At 43.4% G+C, this 15,591-nt stretch overlaps 1 pseudogene; it reads right to left on the bottom strand.

The window, feature by feature from the left end:
- Positions 1-68: 68 nt before the first annotated feature.
- LOC147333730 (butyrophilin-like protein 2) lies at positions 69-15,468 on the bottom strand (annotated as a pseudogene).
- Between the last annotated feature and the right edge of the window lie 123 nt (positions 15,469-15,591).

Below are 15,591 nucleotides of genomic sequence, written 5' to 3'. Positions count from 1 at the left end.
ACACACAACAACAACATCACACTGACTCCACTCTGACATCACTGATCAATAATCAAAGAACACACAGATCAAACTGATTGATCAGCCATCAGAGGAGTCGGATCAATGGAGCTGCTTCTGTTCCTGATGTCCCCTGTTTGATCCTGGACCTGAACTCTCCCTGCAGAGGAGACACAAGACAGTCAGAGACACACACGCACACACACACACACACACACACACACACACACACACACACACACACACACACACACACACACACACAAACAAACAAACCTTTGATTTTAAGCTGCACAGTTTTATATCTAATCCGTCCGTTCCTCCTCACATCACATTCATATCTCCCACTGTCTCTCTCTGTGGGCTGTTTCAGGGTCAGACTGAGGTCTCCAGTTTTCAGCAGGTCTTCATTCATCTTCGTTCGGTCTCTGTAAACCTGGTGCTGTTCTTCAGGCTGGTCAGAGCCGTTCTCATACAGGTGGACCTTCCTGTATTCAGGTTCTTTACATATTCACACAACTCCAGCATCTTCAGGAAGGTTTTGTGTGGTTTTGAAGGGCAGCTGGACAGACTCCGCCCCCTCCTCCACCTCCACCTGACACACTGAGAGGACAACAAACACAACATGAGCTGTACAAAGTGTGATTGGTGTTCAGAGCAGCATCATGTGACTCTTGTTCTGCACTAAATGAAGCGATGGAGTGGCGCCTCCTTCAGGCAGAGAAACAGCTCATGGAGAGAAATAATTATTAGAGCAAAAACAAGAGTGGAGCTGCAAATAAGGCCGAGAGGAACGCTGCAGAAAACTGTTCATGTGTGAATTCATCACTTCATAGATTTCTTTGAGCACTAAAATCAGAGCTGCTTCTATTTCTAATATGACAACTGTACATTAGAGCTGCAACACTTTAAATGTGAGCCATAAAAACATGATACTCTACAAGTGCATTCAGCTCTGACACTGTCACATCATGAAGGAGACGTGGAAATCACTTTGTTACACAAATCAAAGTCCAATCAATTCTATTGATGGAATATTGTGTGATCAATAGACTGATCAGTTTCTAATCTGTCATCTATCAGCTGGAAATCCAGCATGTCAAACAGACAGGCAGCAGATTAGGACCAAACACAAACACAGTGAGACTTTTTCTTCACAGCAGTTGCAGGTAAACTGCAGCAACAATGCGACTCAGACAGTTTCTCTGTAACTGCAGGGCTTCCTGCGCTGCTGTTAGTCAGACACGGATCAACAGGTTGTGGATAGACAGCAGATTCCTTCAGCAGAGGATCCATATCACACGTGAAGCATGTCGTCGGGAAACAATCAGTGAAAATGGGACACTTTGAGCCTCAAACTCTGAACCTGCTGCAGACCAGCTGATGTGTTCAGTTACCATGGTGAGGAATTTCACAATAAAGGAGGCGTGCGCTCTGTCTTTTCCCAGCCCGACGCTCTGGGACATTTTAGACAAGTTTCCTGGCAGAATATGATCCCGTCCGGAGGCCGACACCATCCTTATCCACATGGGCACCAACCGGACTCCAAACAGCGCTCCCACTTCCTCAAACTGGACTTTGTGTGTCTTTGTGAGGCTGTGAAACAAGCCCACCGTAGAGTTTGTATCTGCGGCCCCACTCCCACCTGTGGCCGTGGGGCGTTTGGGCGGCTGCTCGGCCTCCACACCTGGCTCTCCTCTGTGTGTGACTCCCACAGCCTGGGCTTTAGAGACAACTTCAATGTTTTCTGGGACAGGAGGCATCTTTCTGCAGCAGATGGGCTCCACTTCAGCCAATCAGGAGCCAGATCCTCTCTGCTAACATATCATATGGAGTCCAGCAGGAAACAGTCCATCAAGTACCTGTCCACACCTGCCCACACCTGCTGACCGCTCCGTCACTGACTGACGTCCCCCAGGTCCTAGTCCCTATCACCTCAGTTCCACTCTAAACACTAATACATGTTCAGCTGGACTCGGAGCCTCTGGAGACATTTTGGATGTTCCAGTCATAATAACTAACAGGACAGTTTGTGCAAGGTGGAGGAAATCTGCTGCATCATCCCATTGATGAAGCATTCAGCTCCACCCTACAGTTTCTCTGCTGCCTCCACCCACCTTGGTTCACTTTGCTCTTCTTAATGTTGGAGCTCTGAATAGTCAGGCTTTTATTCTGAAGGATTCTACAACTTCCCATCAGCTTGATTTGATGTTTTGAACAGAAACATGATGAACCCTGGAGAGGACTGTCTAGTCTGTGAACTCTGACCCCACATATGATTGTTTCAGTCAGCCCAGAGAAAGTGGCTGGGTGGGTGGAGCTTTGGCTTCAAATGCTCCACTATTAAGGTGGATGAAGGGTGTAGTTTGGAGGTGCTGCTTGTTAAAGTGTGAAACAGCTCCTATCTGTGCAGGTATCTCCGCCCTCCTAAGACTCCATCAGAGTTGGAGCTGAACTCTCAGATGTTTCCTGCTCCATGGTTCTTATGTGTGATCACATGATCTGAGCTGCTGATTTTAAGATCCATGTTGATGATCTTACTGACTCATTTGAGTTCCTCAGTACAGTAAATTCATTGGTTTCAAACAGTGTGTTGTTGGCCTACATATAACTGTGGGCTTCAGTATGAACTCCAGGCTTTGAGCTGATGTGTTTCTCTCTGATCATTGATGGATTCTGTTTGAGATCATTTTTCCAAGTGATCAGGCAAAAGCAGCTGTGTCAGTACGCTGACGCTCTTTTCATGAGGAAGCAGGAGAAACATGTTCATCAGTGTTTCTACCACCACTGGTGTTCCTCCTCCCTCACACAAACACTCTGAATGATCTGAACCTCCTTTGTACATCCACTTTAGATTCAACTGCACCTTTAAGATCAGGACTAAACGTGGTGCTCGCTCGCTGCCCTGGATCCACAAAGACATTCACAGTCTGAAAAGACAATGCCGGAGGGCAGAAAGGAGACGGAAGAAGGTGAATCTTCAGCTGCGTCATCAAGAGATGAAAGCATGAACGACTGCTTTCAATGAACAGGTGAAGGAGGCGAGGGCCGGCTATTTCTCTCCTTTAATTCATTCTAATAAGCACAGCCCAGAGCTCTTTGGAGCTCAGTGGAGCGTCTTTGAAATCCTGCAAGTTTTCATCAGATTACGGCATCGAGTGAGGAACGTCTTCACTTTCTAAACTTTCTGAAGCATCAAATGAATGAGAGGAAATCCAAAACAGCAGCTCCTGATTCTTTTCTTGATGTCCCGACCCCAGCCACCATATCTGATCTTCTTTTGTGCCAGTCTCTATGGAGGAGCTTTGAAGGACTGTGGCACAACTGAAACGCTCATCAAGCTGTGTAGATATGATTCCTCCAAAGTTCCTGAGTGAAGTTTGGGATGTCCCTGCCCCTCGGCTGCTTCCAATAATGAACACTCGTCTGTCCTCTGGCTGTGTCCCAGAATACTTAAAGACAGCCTGTGTGCAAGCACTCATCAAAGATCCAGCCTCCATCCTTCTGACTACAACAAGCACAGAGCCAGCTCAAAGTTTCCTTTTAGAGCAGAACTTTTGGAGAACACTGTCTGTCTGAAGCTTCTTGAAGCGTCACGTCCATGCTAGAACTCCACTTTGACTCTGACTGTGGATCCTGCTGAAGCTTCTCCAAATAGTGGAGAAATGAAGACAAGATCAGCAGAGCCAGCTCAACAATGTCTGCAGGTGCTAACAGGTCAATCTTTGAGACGCTGAATGTTCCCAGTTTACTTTTTGCTTTGTTTGCACTTGATAAGTGCAGTGCACTATTAACATCAGGCACTACTTGACATCGGTAACACATACAATCCTCTGGACTTCACCCTTCCACCGGAACTTCAAGTCATTGTTCGCCGCGGCAGCCACCGCCACCACCACTCCCTTAAACACCGAGCCCTAGTGACTCAGCTGACCTCAGGATAGCACTTCGGAAACGACAACATAAGCAACGCAAGAGGGGGAGGCGGGGGAATTGGAGAATGCTGCGCTCTTATTTTCACCGAGACCTGGCTCAAGACAAAGTGTGCACCATTCAACTGCAGACCCATTCTATATACCAAGGAGCCTCCTTGGAGCCTACAGCCTCCGGTAAGGGTATTGGGGGAGGTGTGTGTGTGCGTTGATTAATAAATCATGGTGTGGAGACGTACAGACTATCCACAAGTACTGTTTGCCAGATATGGAGTTTTTAATGCTGAAATGCTGCCCCTACTATCTGCCGCGGGAGTTCTCAGCTGTGCTTCTGGCCATTGTTTACATCCTGCCGTGAGCTGACTCCACAGCAGCGCTCGGCAAACTATGACATCATCAGTGCATTAGAGACTACTCATTTAGATGCTGTTTTTATTGTTGCTGGGGACTTTAATAAGTGCAACTTACAGACTGCACTCCCAAAATACCACCAATACGTGGCCATTGCTTCCCGTGACAAGAACACCCTGTCTACAGCATTCAGGGCTGCACCACATCTCTCTGTTCAAGTACCCGACTTTCAGGCAAAAACTGAAACAATCGAACCCTGTCACTAAACCTGTGAAACTCTGGACACCAGAGACTGAGAGCATCCTACAGGACTGCTTTGTCCAAACAGACTGGGATGTGTTTCAAACTGCAGCCAGCATGGAGAACTGCTGTACAAAGCTGCAAAGTCCGGACTGAGGAAAGCCATCACAGCGGAACAGAGGCAATACAGAGAGAAGCTGGATGGCTTCTATTCTTCTGCTGACCGCAGGCGCATGTGGCAAGGCCTGCAGCACAGAGTATAGGGCCAGCACCAGCACCAGCACCATCAGCTCTGCAGGCAGTCTGCTGGATGATCTCAATGCATTCTACATCCGCTTTGAGACATCCCAGATCCTCCAGACCCTCCAGACCACCCAACCCCCACCCCTGCTAGCAGTCTCAATAGACCAGGTGCACAAAGCCCTGAGGAGGATCAACCCTCAAAGGCAGCAGGACCAGGCAACATGGTGGGACGGGTTCTTAAAGCATTTGCAAATGAGCTGGCTGAGGTTCTTACCTCCATCTTCAACCTCTCCCAGAACACTGTCCCCACATGTTTAAGGTCACAACCATCATCCCTCTCCCCAAGAAAAGCCCAGCCACCTGCCTGAACAACTACAGAACAGTTGCACTCACTCCACTCATTGCAAAGTGCTTTGAGAGAGTGGTGCTGGCCTACATCCAGAGCAACATCACAGACACGCTCCTGCAGTATGCCTACAGGCCCAATAGGTCCACATCAGACACCATCACTGCTGCCCTTCACTATTCACTCACCCACCTAGAAAACACAGACTCATACATCAGGGTATGATTACAGCTCCGCCTTCGGAGGTTGCGTCCTCAGCCCCATCCTCTACACCCTGTACACTCACGACTGTGTCACCTCCAACAAAGATAACATTATTTTGAAGTTCGCATCACTGGAGGGGACAAAGTGGCTTATAGGAGAGAGGTGGTCACTTTGGTGTCATGGTGTGAGGACGACAACCTCAAACTCAACACTGACAAGACAAAGGAGATGATATTGGGCATGAGGAAGAAGAGGAGGCCTCACCAGCCACTGTTTATCCGGGGCCTTGGAGTGGAGAGGGTGAGCAGCTTTAGGTACCTGGGCGTCTACATCTCTGAGGACCTCACCTGGACACTGAACACCACACAGCTGGTCAAGAAGGCATGTTATCCATCCACTCCACTTTAGCATCTTCAGGCAGGTGAAGTGTGGTGTTTAAGGGCAGCTGGACAGACTCCTCCCCTGAATCCACCTCCACCCGGGGGACTGAGAGGACAACAAAGCACAACATGAGCTTGGATGGAGACATTTGTGTTGACTCTAACAGGCTGAATGCTGCTGCTTCACTGGGAGAAGTACACTACACTGCATTAGCAAAACTGCTGCTTTCAAGTGCAGAGCAACAAGCTATTTGAACTGATCCAGCTTTATTAACACAGACAAAGATTTGTGCATCAGCTGCTGTTTGCTGCTATAGGACCTTTGCCCTGTATCTACAGCACTGACCTCTGACTTTCAGCTCCACTTGTTTCTTCATCAGGATGTTTCCCTCCCTGCTGTAGACGGTGCAGGTGTAGGTCCTGTTGTCTCCATCTGTGGGGTGTTTCAGGGTCAGACTGAGGTCTCCAGTTTTCAGCAGGTCTTCATTCATCTTCGTTCGGTCTCTGTAAGCCTGGTGCTGTTCTTCAGGCTGGTCAGAGCCGTTCTCATACACGTGGACCTTTGCATTGTTATCCTTCCACTCCACTTTAGCATCTTTAGGCAGGTGAAGTGTAGTTTTGAAGGGCAGCTGGACGGACTCCACCCCTAAATCCAGCTCCACCTGGGGGACTGAGAGGACAACAAAGTAAGAAACACAGTCTGAGTGTTTCTGTCACACTCACTTCATCACACAGCTCAGTTTGACAACATGTGGAAGAATTTGATAGAAGCTTCCTTTAGTAAAAGCACCAAGAAAACACCATGAAAACACCTCACTACACACTAAACTGCAGTACTGGCAAATTGTACATAAAGTATGAAAAGTCAAAGTACTTATTGTGCAGAAAAATGTTCCCATCAGTGTCTGTGGATCAATATTACTGCTGCACATGTTTAAGGCTGAGCTCATTTCAAATCCTTTCTATTGTGTTGAATCTGCAGTAATGCATCATATTCTATAAAATCATATGTTTGTAGTGGCTGTCCTGTGAGGACCACGTCTCTCTAAACAAACAGCTGTTAATGAGCTCACAAACACAGGCCTACAGCTGGATTTGAAAAAGTCCATTCAATAGAAAATCAACAGTCACAGCTGGATTCAAAGGCTTGAGCTCTGTGTGACATGGTTACCTGTCAGCATCTACAGGGGGATTCAAATATGAAGGAAACATGAAGGTGGTGCATTAGAAAAACTGCTGCTTTCAAGCAGAGCAACAAACTGTTTGAACTGATCCAACTTTATTCACACAGACAAAGATTTGTGCATCAGCTGCTGTTTGCTGCTATAGATATAATCCAGCTGATGTGGAGAACTACATGTGACACTGTGATGCAGCCATGAATCTGACTGATTTCTTTCCATTTTCAAAGGTTGATGCATCAGTTAAAGTCCTTAAAAAGCTCAGAAATAAAGAGAAAGGTTGGTTACAGCAAAGAGAGGCACTGGCAGCATTTAAGACACTAAACAAGAGAAACAGATCAGAGAACATCAGACTGAATAAGTGGAATAAAGTGAAACAGAACTAACTAAGAATGGAGCTGTCAGAGGAAGAGAGCAGCAAACTGAAAGTCTCTGTTAGCTGCAGAGCTCTGAAACTTCACACAGCTTTGGATGATAACATGGAGAAAGGATGTGGAGATGTTCACACTTCTGCTAGAAATCATCTTCTAGTTATTGTGACTCAGATATGACTGATTATAGATGAGGACCAAAGAAGGTTGTTACTGAGATTTGAGCTGACGTAGCTTAGCCTGTGTTTTAGCCACATGCTAAACAAACACATGTTCAGAAACTAGAAGATGTTACCTTTCAGATGAAGTCTCACACATGAACTTTGCTCCTACAGTTCATCTGCTGAAGCTTTTACATTTGGCTGGAAATCAAATAAAAACCAAAACAGCCACAAACATCAGACATGCTAACACTGTAACATTATTGGATGGAGCCACTGAGACTGAACCAGCATCATGAGTCTGACCTCTGACCTTTGCCCTGTATCTACAGCACTGACCTCTGACTTTTAGCTCCACTTGTTTCTCTATCAGCATGTTTCCCTCCCTGTTGTAGACGGTGCAGGTGTAGGTGGAGTTGTCTTCATCTGTGGGGTATTTCAGGGTCAGACTGAGGTCTCCAGGTTCCAGTAAGTTTCTCTTCATCTTTGTTCGGTTCTTGTATTTATCGTCCTGTTCTTCAGGCTGGTCAGAGCCGTTCTCATACATGTGGACCTTCCTGTTGTTTGCATCCTTCCACTCCACTTTAGCATCTTTAGGCAGACAAACCGTGGCTTTGCAGATCAGCTGGACAGACTCCACTTCTGAATTCACCCCTACCTTATAAACTGAGAGGACAACAAAGCACAACATGAGCTGTAGTGAAGGTTACTAATGTTCTCCTTATGACCTGTTACAGAGGACTTATTTCTGTGCTTGTCCTGTTAGACCTCAGTGTAGACCACAACATTTTACTGCAAACAGTAGAACACACCAGAGTTAATAAAGGAAATTCACTGCAGTGGTTTGAATCACATCTGATAGATTCCAGTTTGTTCATGTAAATGAGGAGTTTCCTTCACAAACAAAAATTATTCATAGATGTGTATGATTGCTCTCCAAATGATACACATTCGATTTTCATGATTAATACCTGTCATATCATTTACAGGAACGTTTTAAAGACACAAAGGCCTGGATCAACTCTAATTTACTGCTTCTAAATTCATCACATTGATCCAGGACCTGTACATAACTAGAACTAACACACACATATTAGTGTTTTTCAAATGAGGTCAGTGACCACTGTGTGATCGCTGCAGTCAGACAATTGAAGCTCCCAAAATCAAAGCCTCAAATAGTTTTTAAGAGATTTTAAGAATTTCTGTGAGCAAAATTTCTTTTATGATTTCTGGGACGACAACTGGAACAGAATCCACCTCATTACTGATGTAGAGCTGGCATGGAATATTTACAGAATGCTTAGTTTTGTCCTTGGAGTTCTGCAGAAATCATTAAACCTTCTAAAATTAAAAAAGGCCAAATCAGAGCTTTAGCTTTGAAAAATCATTAAACATCTTAATGATCCTAAAAAGTTCTGGAAAATAATAAAATCTTATTAAGGGGATATAGCCACCAAAATACCAGATTTTGTTTTAAAAGGCTGACGTACTTTACTGAAATATTTTATATTTTAAGTGCTTTATACAGTTTGTTTCTTCAGGGTCTTTATTTGAATCTTTACATCAGATTTCAAACAGCTTAATAAACAGGAGGCTCTCTCTGTAACAACTCAAACTCAGTCTGTGCTTCAGGCCTTCAGCTTTTCTCCTCTGACTCCAACAGATTTAAGGTCCACCGGACCTTAAATCTGTTGAATGTTGGATCCCAATGATCCCAATGAATCTGCAGGACCAAATCAACCTGATCCTTATTTTCTTAAACTGGCTGCAGATTTTATAACAGAATCGCCAACTTGTAATTTTAGTTTTAGTCTTTTGAACACTGAGATCCCTGAAATATGGAAATCTACCAATGTTCTCTCTTTGATGAAAAGAGGTGATGTTAATAACTACAGGCACACATCTAAATACTGTGTTTAAGTTTACAAAAGCTTATTAATGAACAACCCCAAGAAAAATTAATTATTTCCTAACATCAGGATTCAGTAAACAACACAGCACAATAACTGCTGCTATTAAAGTGGTGAACGACATCATTAATGCAATGGACTGAAAAAAATACTGAGCTGTTCTTTGTCTTGGTTTGTCGGAGGCTTTTGACACAGTTGTCCTGCCATTTTAGTAAACAGACTAAAGAATATTGGTGTAGCTGTAAATGCTGTGAGTTGGTTATCAAATTATTTGTCAGCTAGAACACAGTGTGTCCAAAGGAGTTCCCCAGGGCTCCATATTAGGACCACTGCTCTTCTGTGTACATAGATAAAAATGCTGCATTACATTTTTATTCAGATGAAGTGCAAAAACTTGAGTTTGTGCAGTCTGCCTTTGATGATGTTCAGTCCCATTTGACTCAAATTAAGTTGGCGTTAAATTCAGATAAGTTCAAGTTCAAGTGGCAAAGACACTTCCTAAGAACAAAGCCAGTTAAAGGATTAAAAATAAAAAATAGTCACATCTTATAAATTTCTAGGTATCATTATAGATCTGTCATGGTCGTGGGTCAGTGACCCAGATGCAGACCGTGACAAGATCATAATTTGTCATTTAAAGCTCACACTGAAAGGCTGCTGAGCTGAAATTTATACTAAGTTTTCTTTGAGGCATAAATGTTGTTTCTTCTCCAAATGAGTAAACACTTCATCTCTGTAACTTTTTACCTTTAGTGGATTACAGTGATCTGCTTCTATGAATGCACCTGGTCAATAGTTAAAGAGTTATTGGATTGAATAAAGAGGTTGGACACTTTCCATTATTGTGTTTTATATTTTATTACTGGCTGTGGAAGTCATGTATATCACTGTTCTCTGTATGCTGCTGCTAAATGTCCAACTCTGTATATCTGAGGATTTTCTCATTGGTTGATTTTTATCTATAAATCTCTGCTTGGGTTTGTTCTTTCTTATTTGTGTGTATATGTGTGTCTTTAGAGTCAGAACAGAATTGGGGGAAAAAAGCTTTTGAATAAGTTGCCTCTGGAAAAATCTACAGAAGAAGTTTAAAGTCCATTTTAAAGAAGTGAGAGAATGGCTCCATTTGATCAGTGTGAATTTTGTTATTGCTGTTTTTATAATGACCTGTTATTTTATAAGATTCATGATTCATGTTTGTGTTGTGGTTTTTATTATTGTGGAATCTATGACTTGAACCTTGAGGTGACCGTTGTTATGATTTGCACTATATAAAGAAAACTGAGTTCACAGATCAATGCAGTGAAGCACACACACTGTTTAGTAAAGTCATGTTGTGGAGCTGTTTCACTGATCAATGACTGAGTCTGAAGGAGGTTTTCTGATTTCTGGAACAAACCTGGAAGTTTCTCTTCAGCTCTCTGTATCAGCTGTTTGTAACTCTCAACTCTTTCAGCTTCTGGAACAAGTTTGTGTGAGCCACAGTCAAGGAGCCACCAGAGGACACCTGCTGACCATCGGCATTATGGGTAGTGTAGTAGGAGACACTCACCTGACATGAAATAGTGCCGGAAATAATATATGAGACCTCCAGAAATAACAAGAAGAACCAGGAGAACCAGGAGAGCTGTGGCCCAGGATGGAAACTGTTCTGTGGAAAATTACAAAAACAACATGACCTTTGAACTCTGACCTCTGTCCTGCACTGTATCCTGGTTTTTATCTACAACACTGACCTTTGACCTGCAGCACTACTTTGTGTCTCAGGATGTCTTTGTCCCTGTAGATGGTGCAGATGTATCCTCCACTGTCTCTCTCTGTGGGGTATTCCAGGGTCAGACTGAGGTCTCCAGTTCTCAGCAGGTCTTTGTTCATCTTTGTGCGACCACAGTAAAGGTCGTCCTGGTTCTTAAGGTGGTCACTTCCATTTGAATACTCGTGGACCATCATAATTTCTTGGTCAAATCTCGTCCACTTCACTGTGGTGTCCTCAGGCAGGTCAGGTGTTGTGTTGCATTGCAGGATGACAGACTCTGACCCTTCAATGACCTCCACCTCAACCTGTTGGTCTGAGAGGACAGTAAACCAAAATATAAAAATTGCATCTGGAAAGTATTCCCAGTGCTTTATTTGTTCCACATTTTGTTATTCCAACATGGATTAGATTGAGTTTCACCTCACATTTCTACACACACAATTCCAGGGGATTCCCATGATGCACTGAGTTTTTCCTTTCCGGTCACCTTCCTCACTCACTATGTGTTAATGCAGAGAGGTTTATGTGTTAACAGACCTCTCTGCATTGAATCATACTTGTTATTAACCTCTGTCTCTCTTCCACAGCATGTCTTTATCCTGTCTTCCTTCTCTCACACCAACCGGTCGCAGCAGATGGCCCCGCCCCTCCCTGAGCCTGGTTCTGCCGGAGGTTTCTTCCTGTTAAAAGGGAGTTTTTCCTTCCCACTGTCGCCAAAGTGCTTGCTCATAGGGGGTCATATGATTGTTGGGTTTTCTCTGCATGTATTATTGTAGGGTCTACCTTACAATATAAAGCGCCTTGAGGCGACTGTTGTTGTGATTTGGCGCTGTATAAATAAAATTTAATTGAACATACCTCACAATGACAGGCTACTGTTTAAATGATTGCAAATGTATTAAAAAAAATGAGAATAACATGTAATCACAAACTTTGCTCAGTGCTTTGTTGAAGCAACTTTGGCAGCAATTTCAGCCTTCAGTCTTTCTCAGTATGGCAGCTATTTTTAGGCATTTTCTTTATTCTTCTTTGCAGACCCTCTCAAGCACCATCAGGCTGGATGGGGAGTGTCAGTGCAAAGGCATTGTCTAATCTCTCCAGAGATGTTTGATTGGGTTCTTGTCTGGGCTCTGACTGGACCACTCAAGAACAAACACCACAAAGTGGTCCTAAAGCTCTCCTTTGTTATCTTGTCTCTATGTTCATTTTCCTGTTGGAAGATAAACCTTCACCCAGTCTAAGGTCCAGAGCACGCTGGAGCAGGTTGTAATCAAGGAGGTCTCTACACATTGGTGTATTCGGGAAAACCTTTAGTTCTTCCTCTGTAAAATGTCCCACAGCATGATGCTGCCACCACCAGTGGTGCCTGTTTTTTCCAGACACGACACTTGGCATTCAGGCCAAAGAGTTTAATAGTGGTTTCATCAGACCAGAGAATTTTCTTTCTCATGATCTGAGAGTCCTTCAGGGGCTTTTTGGCAAACTCGATTCAATACATACTGTCTCAGAGGTCTGCAGACAATTCCTTGGACTTCAAGGCTCGATTTGTGTTCTGACACGTACTGTCCACCATGGGACCTTATACAGACAGGTGTGTGCCTGTCCAAATCATGTCCAATCAACTGAATCTATCACAAGTGGACTCCAATCAAGAAACATCTGACATATTCTCAAAGGGAACAAGATTCAACTGAGCTCAACTTTTAGTGTCCCAGAAAAGGCTGTAAGTACTTCTGTCCATCTGTTAATTTTAGCTTTTTTAAATATACCTGGACAAATTTTAAGCAAATGTTTTTCCGTATTCATTATGGGGATTTTGTGCAGGTAGAAGTGGAGGTGAAAAACTGATTCCATCCATTTTGGAATAAGGCTGTTACATAACAAAATGTGGGAAAAGATAAGATAAAGATAAGATAACCTTTATTAGTCCCACACGTGGGAAATTTGTTTTGTCACAGCAGGAGTGGACAGTGCAAAAGTTATGAGGCAAAAATTAGAATACAATAAGAATAAATACAGTACACAGCTGTACAGAATAGAATAAAATAATATACTATATACAGTAGAATAAAATAAATATACAATAAGATAAAAATAGAATACAAATACAAATACTATATACAACTGAGTAAAAATACAACGATGACAGAAGGATTATTGCACTTAGTGTTATTGCATATGTATGGATGTGTGTGTTTGTTCAGTTAAAGTCTTTGTTGTGGAGTCTGACAGCAGTGGGGAGGAAAGACCTGCGAAATCTCTCCGTCCCACACCGTGGGTGCCGCAGTCTCCCACTGAAGGAGCTGCTCAGTGCTGTCACAGTCTGCTGCATGGGGTGGGAGACGTTGTAAAACAGGGATGACAGCTTAGCCGCCGTTCTCCTGTCACTCACCACCTCCACTGGGTCCAGAGGGCATCCTAGAACAGAGCTGGCCCTTCGGATCACCCTGTTCAGTCTCTTCCTGTCCCCAGTAGAGATGCTGCCGCCCCAGCAGACCACGCCCTAAAAGATAGCAGAAGCCACAACAGAGTCATAGAAGGTCTTCAGGAGTGGGCCCTCCACTCCAAACGACCTGAGTCTCCGCAGCAGGTACAGCCTGCTCTGCCCTTTCCTGTAGAGGGCGTCTGAGTTATGAGTCCAAAAAGGAAGGGCTGAGAGTATTTTCTGTAACTAAAGAAGCAGATTCAGTCACACTGATTTTAATCATAGAATCGACCTGATCTGAAATCTGAGCATCTGTGTTACTGACCTCTGACTCTGCTGTCAGTTAAAATAGATATCAATAATAAAGTCATTAAAATCTCTATTCTGCATGATAAACTATCAGGAAAGCTTGTGAGCCAAAACTGTGCCAGGTCTTCACAGTACTACTGTTAGTAATCACACTTAAGTAACAGTCATGTTGTGCTATTGTCTGTCTGTATTAGGCCTTTCAGGTGCTGGTTTTCCTGCACATGTAAGAATTTCTGGATCAAGTTATCCAGATTTAGTAGAAACACCAAAAATTGTACCAATAAGATTCTATTTTCTTCTTCTTTGGTGTTCATGTTTTTATTTTTCCAGTGTGGTTGCTTCTAGAGAACATTATTACTATTTTATCAGCTTTCAGAACTAGAAGGATCTCTTTTGTTACTCTTTAGTTTGACGTCTGACCTTCATAATCACAGGTGTTGGGTTTCTTACCTTTGACATGCAGCTGTATGTCTGTCAGTTTCAGTTCCTGTCTTTCATTTCTGATGAAGCAGGTGTAGTTGCCACTATCAGTCATTTGGGGTTTTCTCAGAGTGAGGCTGAAGTCTGAACTGTCCAGAGCATCAAGCCTCATTGATGTGCGCCCTCTGTAACGCTGGTTTTGCCCTTTCAGATCATCTGTTTCCTCTCGTCGTAGGTGGACAGATTTGGGGTTGAGATCATTGCGAGTCCACAGCACTGTGGGATTTTCCTCAGGTATAATACCTGAGTACTTGCAAGGCAACAGGATAGATTTTTTCCCCCTCATACACCTCCACCACTGGAGCCAGGGCATGCTGGGAAACTGGAAGGAGACACAAGCACACACAACAAAAACATGTTTATGTATTTGCAGTGGATTTTCTCCTTGGGTTCATACAAAGTCGTTTCAGAAAGTGTATGTAACGTAATGTAATTATGAAAAGCATTCAAACATGTATCCTTCCTCTCCAACAAACACTGAAAGGACATCAAAGATGTTAAAGAAAACTGATGGATGTCTGAACAACACTGAGGTGAAAGGAGGAAACCATCTCTTATTTATATCTACATTTGGTTGAAAAATGAACACAGATACAAGCAGATCTGAGCCCAGAAACCTTCTTTTTATGAGACAACAGCGCTAATAATGACACCGCAGTCCATCAATTTTTAACACATAACCTCACCATGCAACAACATCAAATGAGTCAGAAACAGTCACACACAGAGAAAACAGTTTATTAGTAAATAAACATCTTAGTATTACAACATAGAAAAGTGTCACCACTGACAATGTTACACACAACTGGCAACACAACCAATTTTCATCTGTATCATTGGACAAGTTTTTCTTCTTTTTTTTTTTTGCCATAGTCGTTAATCTTGTCAAACGTCACTACACTCTGGCAGGTTTGTGGTTCTATCAGTAAGAAACAGAGACGTCTGGAACACACAGATAGTTCGTCTTAAACAGATATGAACTCAGCTGTAACCCTGTGAGCGCCCTGCATGAAGTCCCAGAGGGGGTTATAAGGAATAAAGTCAAGTAGAGTCAGTTTACATTCAGTAAATTCATGTTAGACTTTATGTTGTCTAAAAGCACAAACAGCTGTGTTGTTGTGTTTGCATTCAAAGAGCGCTCTTGCCGAGTACGAGGAGCAGGAGTGGCAGCAACATCTTCATCACCAGTTAAAGTCCTGATAACAACAACACGCAGCTGCTGCTGTACTATAGGTTTGGTCCTCTTACGTTAGACAGAGAGAACCTGATAATTTCCTTTTGATCCTTCAAAATAAAATATTTTTT

Source organism: Aulonocara sp. 'chitande type north' Nkhata Bay, linkage group LG3, assembly GCF_057382095.1.
Source record: "Aulonocara sp. 'chitande type north' Nkhata Bay isolate Kocher_YH1m ecotype deep benthic linkage group LG3, A_spYH_male_GT1.1, whole genome shotgun sequence".
NCBI classification, from domain to species: domain Eukaryota; kingdom Metazoa; phylum Chordata; class Actinopteri; order Cichliformes; family Cichlidae; genus Aulonocara; species Aulonocara sp. 'chitande type north' Nkhata Bay.
The sequence above is the reverse complement of the archived record's forward strand: the minus strand, read 5'-3'. Positions and strand labels throughout refer to the sequence as shown.